Consider the following 14717-nt stretch of genomic DNA (forward strand, 5'->3'; position numbering starts at 1 on the left):
TACATTCTGTTGCTTCTCCTGAGTACGGGGATACCACCGAAACCCCGAAAACCAAGCACCGCCTTCAGGCTTTCTAAGGCCGTAAATTTTTGATTTCACTCTTCACTGCCTATCACAGTTTCGGAGGCCATGGAATGCCCAGGTGGCACGAAACCCCCCCAAATGACCCTATTTTGGAAAGTAGACACCCCAAGCTATTTGCTGAGAGGTATAGTGAGTATTTTGCAGACCTCACTTTTTGTCACAAAGTTTTGAAAATTGAAAAAAGAAAAAAAAAATTTTTTTTCTTGTCTTTCTTTATTTTCAAAAACAAATGAGAGCTGCAAAATACTCACCATGCCTCTCAGCAAATAGCTTGGGGTGTCTACTTTCCAAAATGGGGTCATGTGGGGGGGATTTGTGCCACCTGGGCATTCCATGGCCTCCGAAACTGTGATAGGCAGTGAAGAGTGAAATCAAAAATTTACACCCTTAGAAATCCTGAAGGCGGTGATTGGTTTTCGGGGCCCCGTACGCGGCTAGGCTCCTAAAAAGTCCCACACATGTGGTATCCCCATACTCAGGAGAAGTAGCTAAATGTATTTTGGGGTGCAATTCCACATATGCCCATGGCCTGTGTGAGCAATATATCATTTAGTGACAACTTTGTGCAAAAAAAAAAAAAAAAATTTGTCACTTTTCCGCAACTTGTGTCAAAATATAAAACATTCCATGGACTCAACATGCCTCAAAGCAAATAGCTTGGGGTGTCTACTTTCCAAAATGGGGTCATTTGGGGGGGGTTGTGCCATCTGGGCATTTTATGGCCTTCAAAACTGTGATAAGTAGTGAGGAGTAAAATCAAAAATGTACGCCCTTAGAAATCCTGAAGGCAGTGATTGGTTTTCGGGGCCCCGTACGCGGCTAGGCTGCCAAAAAGTCCCACACATGTGGTATCCCCGTACTCAGGAGAAGCAGCTAAATGTATTTTGGGGTGCAATTCCACATATGCCCATGGCCTGTGTGAGCAATATATCATTTAGTGACAACTTTTTGTAATTTTTTTTTTTTGTCATTATTCAATCACTTGGGACAAAAAAAATGAATATTCAATGGGCTCAACATGCCTCTCAGCAATTTCCTTGGGGTGTCTACTTTCCAAAATGGGGTCATTTGGGGGGGGTTTTGTACTGCCCTGCCATTTTAGCACCTCAAGAAACGACATAGGCAGTCATAAATTAAAGGCTGTGTAAATTCCAGAAAATGTACCCTAGTTTGTAGGCGCTATAACTTTTGCGCAAACCAATAAATATACACTTATTGACATTTTTTTTTACCAAAGACATGTGGCCGAATACATTTTGGCCTAAATGTATGACAAAAATTGAGTTTATTGGATTTTTTTTAGAACAAAAAGTAGAAAATATCATTTTTTTTCAAAATTTTCGGTCTATAGCGCAAAAAATAAAAATGGCAGAGGTGATCAAATACCATCAAAAGAAAGCTCTATTTGTGGGAAGAAAAGGACGCAAATTTTGTTTGGGTACAGCATTGCATGACCGCGCAATTAGCAGTTAAAGCGACGCAGTGCCAAATTGTAAAAAGTGCTCTGGTCAGGAAGGGGGTAAATCCTTCCGGGGCTGAAGTGGTTAATATTGTGAAGGATGATGTTGCGCAGAGTAAATTGATACCAAACATGTCACACTTCAAAATTGCGCCCGCTCGTGGAATGGCAACAAACATTTACCCTTAAATAATCTCCATAGGCGACGTTTAAAAAATTCTACAGGTTGCATATTTTAACCACTTGCCGCCCGCCATATAGCAAAATGATGGACATCATATGATGTCTTCAGAATATTAGGGCGCGCATCGCGGCTATCATTGTTGCGGGGTGTCAGTCTGACACACAGCAACAATGATCTAGGTATAGAGTCTCCGTCAGAGACTCTTTACCACGTGATCAGACATGTCCAATCACGGCTGATCACAATGTAAACAGGAAGAGCCAGTGATCGGCTTTTACTCACTCACATCTGTCAGACGCGAGTAGAGGAGAGCCGATCGGCTGCTCCTCTGACGGGGGGGGCTGTGCTGATCGATTATCAGCGCAGCCCCCCCAGGATGCCCACACTGGACCACCAGGGATGCCACAAGGACCACCACGGATGTCACCACCAGGTATGCCACCCTAGACCACCAGGGATACCAATCAGTGCCCACAGTGGATGCCAATCAGTGCCCACAATGGATGCCAATCAGTGCCCACAATGGGCATCCCTGATTGGCAGGCATTATTGTTTGGCATTGATTGGCATCCATCAGTAACATACATTACAGTACATCAGTGCCCATCCGTGCTGCATATCAGTGTCACCTATCAGTGCCGCACATTAGTGCCCATCAATGCCACCTCATCAGTGCCACCTCATTGGTGCCACCTCATCAGTGCCCATCAGTGCCGCCTTATCAGCACCCGTCAGTGCAGCCCCATCAGTGCCCATCAGTGAAGGAGAAAACTTACTTATTTACAAAGTTTTGTAACTGAAACAAAAAACTTTTTTTTTTTTCAACATTTTCGGTCTTTTTTTATTTGTTTAGCAGAAAATAAAAATCGCAGAGGTGATCCAAAAGAAAACTCTATTTGTGGGAACAAAATTATAAAAATTTAGTTTGGATACGGTGTAGCATGACCACGCAATTGTCATTCAAAGTGCGACAGCGCTGAAAGCTGAAAATTGGTCTGGGCAGGAAGGTGTATAAGTGCCCTGTATTGAAGTGGTTAAGTTACAGAGGAGGGCTAGAATTATTGCTCTCGCTCTACCGATCGTGGCTTCACATGTGTGGTTTGGACACCGTTTTCATATGCGGGCGCTACTCACGTATGCGTTTGCTTCTGCGCTTACCTTTTATTTTTTATTTTTACACTGTTCTTTAAAAAAAATGTGTCACTTTTATTCCTATTACAAGGAATGTAAACATCCCTTGTAATAGAAAAAAAGCATGACAGGACCTCTTAAATATGAGATCTGGGGTCAAAAAGACCTCAGATCTCATATTTACACTAAAATGCAATAAAAAAAATGTAATTTAAAAAAAAATTAAAAAAGAAAACATGGGCCTTTAAGAGCTATGGGCAGAAGTGACGTTTTGACGTCGCTTCCACCCTGCAATGGTATAGAGACAGGTGGGGGCCATCTTCCCCTCACTCGTCTCCATACCCAGCAAGGAAGAGGATCTGATCGCATCCACCGCTGCCAACGGCTCCGGTAAGCGGTGGAGGGCACCGGGGCGCAGCGGGGGGAGGGCCTCTCCCGCCGCCAATAAAAGTGATCTAGCGGCGAATCCACCACAGAGACCACCATTATCGGAAAGCGGACCGCCGGCCGAACAAGAGGATACTGGGGTTATGGCAACTAGCTGCTGCCATAACAATGAGGAATATATATATATATATATATATATATATTCCTATAGTTAGGATGTATATCGGCATTCTGGAAGTGGTTATAGACTATTGTTTTTAGTACCCACCAAGGCGTCTGAAATAAAGCATAATATAGTGCTGTTATAGACCCAATAATAATAATAATACACACATAATATAGTGCTGTTGTACACACAATAATAATAATACACACATAATATAGTGCTGTTATACGCTCAATAATAATAATACACACATAATATAGTGCTGTTATACACCCAATAATAATAATACACCCAATAATAATAATACACACATAATATAGTGCTGTTATACACCCAATAATAATAATACACACATAATATAGTGCTGTTATACACACAATAATAATAATACACGCATAATATAGTGCTGTTATACACCCAATAATAATAATACACACATAATATAGTGCTGTTATACACACAATAATACACACATAATATAGTGCTGTTATACACACAATAATAATAATACACACATAATATAGTACTGTTATACACGTTGTGCAGACATACTACACCACAAAGCATTGCACTCCATAGGAATGAATGAAAAGTAATTTTGTGAGATTTAAATAAAGTTAAAAAATAAACAAAAAACATTGTGATGCATTGTAACACCACAGCTGACACACATTATACAGAGCATAACACTCACCTACAGGGGTGACTGGGCCCTAATTATTATTATTATTATTATACACAATTTATAGCACCAACAGTTTGCACTAGACGTGCCGTTCGTTTCATTCCGAATCAAAATTCGGCCAAAGTTCAAATCAAATTAGAAAACAAGAGTAAAGTAAAATAGAGTAGAATAAAAAATAGAATAGAAAATAAAGGAATAGGGTAGAAAAGAATAGAGAAAAAGAGAACAGAATAGAAAATAAAAGAATAGAATAAAATATAATACAATAGAAAAGAACAGGATAGAAAATAAGAGAATAGAATAGAACAAAATAGAAAGAATAGAACCAACGTTTTTTCCGAATTTCAAATAGAATAAATACAAATTTTTCCTAATTCTGTCGAATTGAATTCAATTCAACCAAAATTTGGAAAACACAAATTGAATTTGAAAATGAATAAACGAAACAAATCCTGAAAACTAATTTAACCGCTTGCCGCCCGCCCAATGTCATATGACTTTGCGGACTTTGAGAGGTGTACAGCTATACATGTTTGTTGTGAATAATGTTTTGCTGGTATCAGTATACAAGCCATTACAATTTGACACGTGTTTTTAATATTTTATTGTTAAAATAAAGATTTTGAACATATTTTTTCTTACATTATTGTACTTGTGTGATCACTGGAGAGGTATTTAACCACTTAAGCCCAGGACCATTTGGTTGCCCAAAGACCAGAGCACTTTTTGTCGCTTTAAATGACAATTGCACGGTCGTGCGACGTGGCTCCCAAACAAAATTGACGTCCTTTTTTCCCCACAAATAGAGCTTTCTTTTGGTAGTATTTGATCAACTCTGCCTTTTTTATTTTTTGCTATAAACAAAAAGATAGCAACAATTTTTAAAAAAACGCATTATTTTTTAATTTTTGCTATAATAAATATCCCCAAAAAATATATAAAAAAACATTTTTTTTCCTCAGTTTAGGCCGATATGTATTCTTCTACATATTTTTGGTAAAAAAAAGCGCAATAAGCGTTTATTGATTGGTTTCGCAAAAGTTATAGCGTCTAGAAAATAGGGGATAGTTTTATGGCATTTTTATTAATTTTTTACTAGTAATGGCGGCGATTTTTATCGTGACTGCGACATTATGGCGGACACATCGGACAATTTTGGCGTGATTTTGGGACCATTCACATTTATACAGCGATCAGTGCGATTAAAAATGCATTGATTACTGTGTAAATGTGACTGGCAGTGAAGGGGTTAACCACTAGGTGGCGTTGTAGGGGTTAAGTGTGTCCTAGAGAGTGATTTTAACTGGGGGGGGGGCTATATGTGACATGACACTGATCACCGCTCCCGATGTAAACAAGCATTTCCCCATTCTACCTCTCCGTGAGACCATCGCGGGTATCCCCGCGGACATCGCGCCCGCAAAACCGCTTCTTAAAGGGCAACGTACAGGTACATTAACCTGCCTTACGTGCCCCTTTGCCGATGTATATCGTCGTGAGCCGGTCGGCAAGCGGTTAAAATACTACTACCTGGGGGGCGTGGTCTGGACATGGCCGAGTGAAGACGTGTGCTTGAGGAGCTCCCGGTCCGACCCGTCCTTATCCAGCTTTTATTCAACATATATCTCCTCGGTACACCTGGAATGTACTCCGCTGGGAAGCGGAGAGGAAGGCAGAGGAAAAAAGAATCCCCCAAACCGCACAGAAATACCGACATACAGCGGTACCTTCTAAACAACCAAGAGGCCTCCCCGATCACCAAGATGGCGGACGCCACGAGGCCTGGTCCATCTGCTACTGCACAGCTGCGGGCCTCCCCTACCTCCCTATCGGGACCAGATAGCCTGGATGTGGAATGTAACATACCGGAGGTATTCCGATCGGGCACCACAGCACAGTCACAGCAATCCCCCATGCCACTGATCCTACAGGCTGACGCTGAGTTGAGAGCTCTACTGCAGGCTCTCCCGACCCGTTCGGACATAGAAGCCATAATCAACAGAATGGAAGCAACTCATCGCAAGGAGATAGCTGAAGTGAGACAAGAAGTGCACTCACTATCAGAACGAGTGGAGACTGGAGAAGCCTCAATGACGGCAATGGAGCGGAGGATGTCGGCGGTGGAGGCAGCACAGGCATCCCAGGCTGACATCATCCTCAACCAACAACTCCATGTGGAGGAAATCGAGGACCGCAGCAGGCGCAACAATCTGCGCCTGAGGGGCCTGCCAGAGGCCACTGGATCAGAGGACTTGGCGGCGTCTGCCCTCGCCATCTTCAGAGACTTAACAGGAACCGCACTTCCTCCTAACTTGTCCTTCGATCGAATCCACAGAGCCCTCGGCCCGCGCTCCGCTGACCCAGACAGACCGAGGGATGTCATCTGTCGAATCCACCAGTACTCACACAAAGAGCTAATACTCCGTTCGGCGTGGGAGAGAGGAGACCTGGAGTTCGACGGCGCTGCTGTGCGTATTATGCCGGACTTATCTAGAGCGACACTGCAGCGGAGGGCCCTATTGAAACCAGTCCTGGAGGCTGCCAGGCACAACGGTCTTACATACCGATGGGGCTTCCCTATTTCGGTTACGTTCAAGAAAGCCCAGCACTCTTTCACTCTCCGGACCCCTGCAGACCTCCCTGCTCTGTTCTCCTTTATGGACATGGAGCCCATCGCAGTGCCTGATTGGCTACAGCTGATACAGCGCCCTAACCTCCGTCCCGGAATGTCGGGCATAAGAAGAGCCAGATCACCCAGACCACAGAGGAGCCGGAGCCAACGCAGATCTCGTCTCAACCCTGCTGAAGCGCCAAGGGAGGACTGAACAGTACCTGTATTGCGGTGAGATACTAAAGACCTGCGTCCTCCCTGATGTTACACTTCCCCCGTTTATACTGGGCTGGATCTAGTGAGCCCTTTACGTCCCCTGATGGTCCCTCTTTACTGGGGTGATAAATCATTACTACCGCCTGGGAACTTCCTTAGTGGTTTGGCTGCCCCCCCCCCCCCCCCTGGTTATGGTGTACGTTATCACTAGTCGTGGAGAAGCATTGGCGGCTGGCGGGGGGAGGGGGGGCTTGATGTATGGGACTCTTACATGGGCGGAGGGGTGTTTGAGCGCTTCCCACATCTCCATCTGTATGGGTACACATGCTGCTGAACTGATCAGTGGGGGATTCTGGAGGGGGGAGACCATTTCCTCTTGCTCGCTATACACACTGGGGGAGAACATGCACGTCTCCCTGGAGAGATTGCCCATCCCCCCACCCCGCCCGGACTAGCCCCAACCGGAGCCTGCTGTCACAGGACGTGAACACACTTTCCTTATGCAGATGGGCCGAGGGGACACTCTGGTGGTCACTCAGGAGACCCTGGTACATAATCTGGAAGACTTCAGGTGTCCCAGCTTACCCTACCATGTTGAAGACATAAGGAATATATGCTTGATCCAGTAGACTAAAATAGAGGAACTTCATGGTTGGTTGCCATATGTACTTACCTAACACTGAGAGCTGAATTTATATGGGGTGAACCATGATGTGGGAATGTAATGTGATATACTGAAGCTACTGTAGTTGTATAGCCTAGAGATTGTCCACTGTAGAAAACTAGGATTTGAGCAGTACCCACCAGAATGAGCCGTATTCACAATACCACTGGGGTGCCTAGGGGTCCTTGGGGGACCTGCGGGGGGGGGGTGGCGGAGTGGGGACCGTCCGGAAGAGGGGGGAGCACGGCGGTGTTCCTTACTGCTGATCCTCAGGTTCATTTTAACACAGGTGGACGGGGGGATGGATAACTAACTGGGTCTAAATAGATCACTTAATATATCTCATGTTTCCCCCCTTTGGGGGGGAGAGGTTAGTTTTTTCTTCTTTTTTCATGAAGAAACATTTAAGTTGTTATGGAGTTAACTATTAATTTACGTTATCAAGCTGGGTGGCGTGGAGGGGATCGGGAGACTCCCTCTCGGTCAACTCTTACCACTTCCCAACTAGGACGGAGCACCTCCCTGGTGTAAACAGGGACTTGCTTCTAAGCAAATAAGTTTATTTGCATTTAGGTATACGACAGTCAAATTCAACTGTCAGTTATCTGTCTTTCTAGACAGTTAAGTACTCAACTCTTCTATTTCTTCTCTCTTTCTTTCTCCTCCTTTCCCCCCCCTTTTTTTTTTTTTTTTTTTTTTTTTTTTTTTTTTTCCTTTCTCTTCTCTCCCTCATCTACCCCCTACTTTACCCAACTAATACTGATATCTACTTATCTCTTTCCCCCTTAATTCTCCCCCACCCCCTCCCTTCAGCCCACTCTCTTCACTAACGCCCTTGGGCCCGGGCGACAATGGACACCATTACAATCCTCTCACTGAACACAAAGGGCTTAAATGTACCAGAAAAGAGACGCATGCTATTACATGATCTTAAAAGAGCACACGCAGACATAGCGTTTCTCCAGGAAACGCACTTTAAGACTGGTAACCCACCCTGCCTGAAAAACAGGTACTTCCCACATTGCTATCATGCCACCAATGTAGCAGCCAAATCTAAAGGAGTATCCATATTACTATCGGGAGTGATGCCATGGACATGTGGTGGCACTTTAGCGGACGCTGACGGCCGCTACATGTTCATTAAGGGCTGGATAGGTGACAAAAAGGTCACGTTGGCCAATATATACGCCCCTAACGACAAACAGGATACCTTCCTACACCGTATACTTGAGTTATTGGCAGAATTTAGAGAGGGTCAACTAATCTTGGGGGGTGACCTTAACATACCCCTAGTCCCCACGGTAGACACTTCCTCAGGCGCCTCATCCGTACGCAAGAGCACACACAAACGCATAATCCGAGATCTACACGATGCCCAACTATTGGACATCTGGAGATTACACCATTTAGGTGACAGAGACTACACTTTCTACTCGTCTCCACACAAAGTGTACTCGAGAATAGATTACTTCTTTATCCCCCACAGCCAACTAGAAGCTGTCCACAATGTAGAAATAGGCAATATAACATGGTCGGATCACGCGCCTATCACTCTGCGCTATAACCTGACATCTACTCTGAACATTAGATCCAAATTTTGGAGACTAAATGAAAGCTTGCTCCAGACACCAGAGGTAATGACAGACGTCACAAATGAATTGAAATGTTACTTTCAAACTAACGACACCGAAGACTGCAATCCTAGTATTCTATGGGAGGCCCATAAAACTGTGATGAGGGGAGTATTAATTAAACACGGCGCCCGCATTAAAAGAGAAAGGGAACAACAACTACTTCTACTCCTTCGTAAAATTCATGTACTTGAATTACAACACAAACAGACTCCAGTTCCTTCATTAGAAGCAGAATTACTCTCCCTCAGAAGACAGACAGTAGATCTACTACACTATAGAGCTAAAGCGGCATTACAAAAATGTCAAAAATTCTCCTACGAATCCGGGAACAAGTGCGGGAAATTGCTGGCCAAAGCAGTTAGAAGTCATAAATTAACCACATATATCCCCCATATCACAGCCCCATCGGGACAGAAAAAGACCACTCCAACTCAGATAGCGAAGGAATTCAGGGACTACTACTCTTCCCTATACAATCTTCCAGTTCGACCCCCGAACAACACGACGATAGATGATTACATATCGACAGCTCAAATGCCCCACATATCGACGACAGTAAGTACAGACTTAGAAGATCCCATTACCGTGGAGGAATTACAGCGAGCGGTGGGCGGGATGAAACCCGGCAAAGCCCCGGGCCCTGATGGGTTCACTCTACAATATTACCAAACCCTCCTGCCGCTCCTGGCTCCTCATATGGTTCGGATGTTTAACTGTCTGGGAGAGGGAACCCCCCTACCCAGAGACACTCTGAGGGCACACATCTCCCTTATACCGAAAGAAGGTAAAGATGCGTCAGCATGTGGAAGCTATAGACCTATATCCCTGTTGAACGTAGATCTTAAACTCTTCACAAAGATTCTGGCCAATAGATTGACCCAACACATACCGGAATTAATTCACGCAGATCAAGTGGGGTTTGTCCCTGGCCGAGAGGCGAGGGACAACACTACTAAAGTACTCAATCTCATCCATATAGTCTCGACTACTAAAACCCCATGCGTCTTCCTTAGTACAGACGCGGAGAAGGCGTTTGACCGGGTTAGTTGGGCTTTTATGTCTTCAGTCCTCAAAAAGATCGGCCTGGGGCGTAAGATGCTACAATGGATCCACACCCTATATTCTAACCCCACCGCCCAGGTCAAAGCCAATGGAATACTCTCAGACCCTCTCCCTATATCAAATGGTACCAGACAAGGCTGCCCGCTCTCCCCTCTCCTGTTTGCCCTGGCTCTAGAACCCTTTTTGTGCACTATTCGAGCTAATCCGGATATCTCGGGCGTGACAGTGGGGGATTCCCAATATAAGATCTCAGCATACGCTGATGATCTGCTGTTTTCCCTAACCAACCCAGTAGTTTCCCTGCCAAACCTACTCAGGGAATTTGATAGATATGGAAGCTTAGCCAACCTAAAAATCAATTTTGATAAGTCAGAGGCCATGGGGATTAATATCACATCGTCTAGATTGAGCTCTCTAAAATCACAGTTTAGATTTAAATGGTCCGATACCTCCCTCAAATATTTAGGAACCCAGATCCCTAACGATCTCAAACACACCTTCGGACTCAACTTCCCACCATTACTAACAAAGACTCGCGTGCTTCTGGAAGAATGGAGCAAGGGCCTACACTCCTGGTTTGGCAGGTGTAACTTGCTAAAAATGTCTATACTGCCGAAATTTTTATACTTATTACAGGCACTACCGGTCAGGATCCCACCCCAATACTTTAAGCAAATACACTCCCTTTTTATTAAATTTGTCTGGGCGAACTCAAAACCTAGGCTACGCAGGAGTTACCTGACATTACCCAAACAATTCGGTGGACTAGCTCTTCCAGACTTGCGGAACTATTATCGGGCAGTTCACCTAGGTAGAACAATAGACTGGAACAGACATGGCCAAAACAAACTCTGGACGCAATTAGAACAGGCTCAGTCCACAGTCCCCTTGAAAGGTGCGATATGGTGCTTTGACCAGCTCCCATCAGACTTGAAGACACACCCGGTAATAGGCACAACCCTCAAAATAGGCACATATATTATTTCTACTACCTCCATCTCCTCTAGAGACTCCCCTCTCTACCCGATATTGGGAAATCCGTCTTTCCCTCCTGGTCTAGAACAATCAGGATACAGGACACTCGCCATGTCCGGTAGGGACCGAGCGTCACGTTTTCTGGTTGAAAACAAATGGCCCTCTATCTCAAACCTAACTGATGTGGAGGGACAATTCCAACTACCGTTCTGGAAAGCAATTAGAATACACCACTTCTTACACTCGATCCCTAACCCAGCACAATTTAACCGAGATTTAACAACATATGAAGAGTACTGCACAGACGAGGGAACACTGCCACGGGTACTATCTAAAACATATGAATTGCTCAATTCCCCTACTGAACAACCTGACTTGGCATTTATACAACAATGGGAAACAGATTTACAATGCAAGTTTACTAACACACAAATTCAAACGATTATTAGATTCTCCCTAAAAACATCTGTCTGTACAAAAATACAAGAACTCAATTATAAAATCCTGACCAGATGGTACTACACACCTCAAAGGCTGCACACGTACTTCCCTAACACTACAGACAGATGCTGGAGATGTCAGACTGACATTGGGACGCTCCTCCACATCTTCTGGTCTTGCCCTCTGCTTCAACATTTCTGGACAACAGTCCGGACGATCACCCAAAAATTTACTGACCATGTGATAAGCGATGACCCAGCTTTCATTCTGCTCCATGCCACCTCAATACCCGCACGGAGATACAAAAAGTCCATAATCAGACACCTACTGGATGCAGCTAAATATTGCATCCCACTGCTGTGGAAGAAATGCACGCCGCCGACCATTGGGTTATGGCTACGCAGAGTGGAGGAGATCAGGAGGTTGGAGGACTTAGTCATGACGGCACATAACAAACAAGAACAACATTCAAAGACATGGAGGCTATGGATGATGTTTATATTCTCTGATGAAGGGATGGCGCTACTTACCACATGAATAATAAAACCCTATAGATCTGAAGTTGGTGGGCCATGTCGCCCGGGTCCAAAACTCCCTCCTCACCCTCCCTACCTAACCCTTCCCCTTACCTCCTCTCTGATTCCCCTTTCCCCCCTTCCCTTTTTTCGATACTACCTCACTGGAATCTCTACACTCTCTTCTTTTCCTTCTCCACTTTAACCACCATACTTTAACTTGCCTTGCCTCTCTCTTAACATAATTCTCACCTATGATTATATGTCCCCTGGTCACTCAGGGAATGGGCAGTAGAGACAGATGTGCAACCGCAAGGCCGTGGTGAGACCTACTGTACATCGTTCTATCTTGTAGATGGAAAATATGGAAGACGTCAGTCCTATTCTTGATTATAACTGGTACAGATGTTAGGATTACCAATGTCGCATCTTACCAGCTGTGAACACCAGTTGTTAAGAGTGGCACTGTACAGCAGTATCTGTTGCTTCCAACCTCTTATTTATTTGAATTTTGCTTTATCTTTCCGGTCTTTATTCTTTGTCTTTATATATTTTTGTATACTTTTTGTTGTTGTGTTTTATTCTTTGGAAATAATAAAACTTATATTTGAAAAAAAAAAAAAATACTACTACCTTTTGTTGCAATATATTAACTATAGGGATGATACCCTCCACTGGCACATCTTTCTAGTTGATCACCTCCCCTATATATACCCAACAAACACACAAAGAAAACATCTTAATACAGTGATCAGTGATAATAATATGCACTGTCACTGTACTAATGACACTGGCTGGGAACGGGTTAACACCTAGGTGCAATCAAAGGGTTAAATGTGTGTCTAACAATGTGTAATGTGTGCTGCTTTTTCTAAGAGATGTGGTTGTTTTTTTCTCCCTATTTTGCAGAACTTATTTTCTCCTTCAGACAATCGAGTTTGTTATACCTGAAGGACCATTCAGGGCTAAAGACCTTTCTGCTCTGACAGGTGACTCCTCATTTGAGCAGATGTATGATACCTTCCTGGGTATTACCTGAGACCTTGTGTATGGCAGCCAGTTGGACTTCAGTAATAGATATGTGTTCATATAACCTCGCTCCCTAATTTTAAATCATCAACAATTTCCATCAACAATTTCATCAAAATAATTCATCAAAACAAACCAAGTGTTTAAATGTATAAATAAGCGTTCAAAATAAAGTGAATTCTGAACTACCCTATGCTATAATTGTTGGAAATTATCAGCAGTAAAATTAATTATTAAAAATTTAAAGTTAAAAAAATAAAGTGCATTCTGTGCAATGTCCATATACAGCCACCAGATGTCTCCAACTGGATGCAAATGGTAAATGATCTGCTGTCTTCTTATCAGCTCCACATCACAGTGTTTTAATGTTCTCCTCCACCAACCCCAGACACACAGCCCACGCACCAGATTCACATGACCCCCATTACAGGTAGTCACATGAAGCGGAATGATGATGCCGTTTCTAGTGCTCTTCTCAGACGATCAGCGGGGCCAGCAAACTTTGACACAAAGTAGAGCTCCCAAAAACGGTATAAAAAGAGGAAGATGCCTCCCATGGTGAAGAAGGTATTGTTTTTTTTAAAATACACGCTATACGAGTTGAACTTACAGTGGATAAAATGTGACAGAGCTCACAATTTTGCAAGGACGCTGATATGCGCTTCACCTGCATATCGCTACTGGCAGAAGTGAGGTGTTACGCTAGATCCCAACAAACGCGTTTCATCAGCACGTCTGACGTCATCGGGGTCAGATGACCGGACACGTCCCTTCCTCTTTTAAACACTAGTGCCATCTTAGGATATCCAATCCAGTTCAATCCTTGGTTATCACAAATAAAACCCTCAAGAACTCTCTATCTGGTTTACAACCATTTTTTATGTTTTATAATCTATAATCATTTTTAAAATTATGTATTAAAATATATGTTTTAAAATGTATAAGTATATTGAAACAGGGATTCCCATCCTTTTACTGCCCCCTTTGGTGGAGAGCAGGGACTACCATTATATCTTAATGGGATCAATTTATTCTCCCTCTATTGGTAGGAGAAACAAATTAATAGGGACATACTCAACTACACCATCTTGTGGTAGGTTGAAATCTTAGGTAAAAAAAATCCCAAAAATATCCTTACTCACTCAAACTCACCAATGGATTGAATCCAATTGGAACACCTTAATAGTGCTAAAACGTCAATAATTGGATATGAAGCAATTTAAATCAATAGCCACATTAATACCTACAGGATTTAACGTATTTAATTCAAAAATCCACTCAGTTTCATTTTTCAGAGTCATGTTACCTCCTCTCCAGTGTGGTTTGACCTTGTCGATCCCACAAAAGGACGTCAAACTAGGATCCCTATTATGATGTATTCTAAAATGGTTTGAGAGGCTATGCTTTGGAAACCTCTTTTTTTATATTGTTTAGGTGCTCATTGATTCTGACACTCAATTTTTCCTCGTACGAC

Source organism: Aquarana catesbeiana, linkage group LG03 (genome assembly GCF_042186555.1).
Source record: "Aquarana catesbeiana isolate 2022-GZ linkage group LG03, ASM4218655v1, whole genome shotgun sequence".
In the NCBI taxonomy this organism is placed as follows: Eukaryota; Metazoa; Chordata; class Amphibia; order Anura; family Ranidae; genus Aquarana; species Aquarana catesbeiana.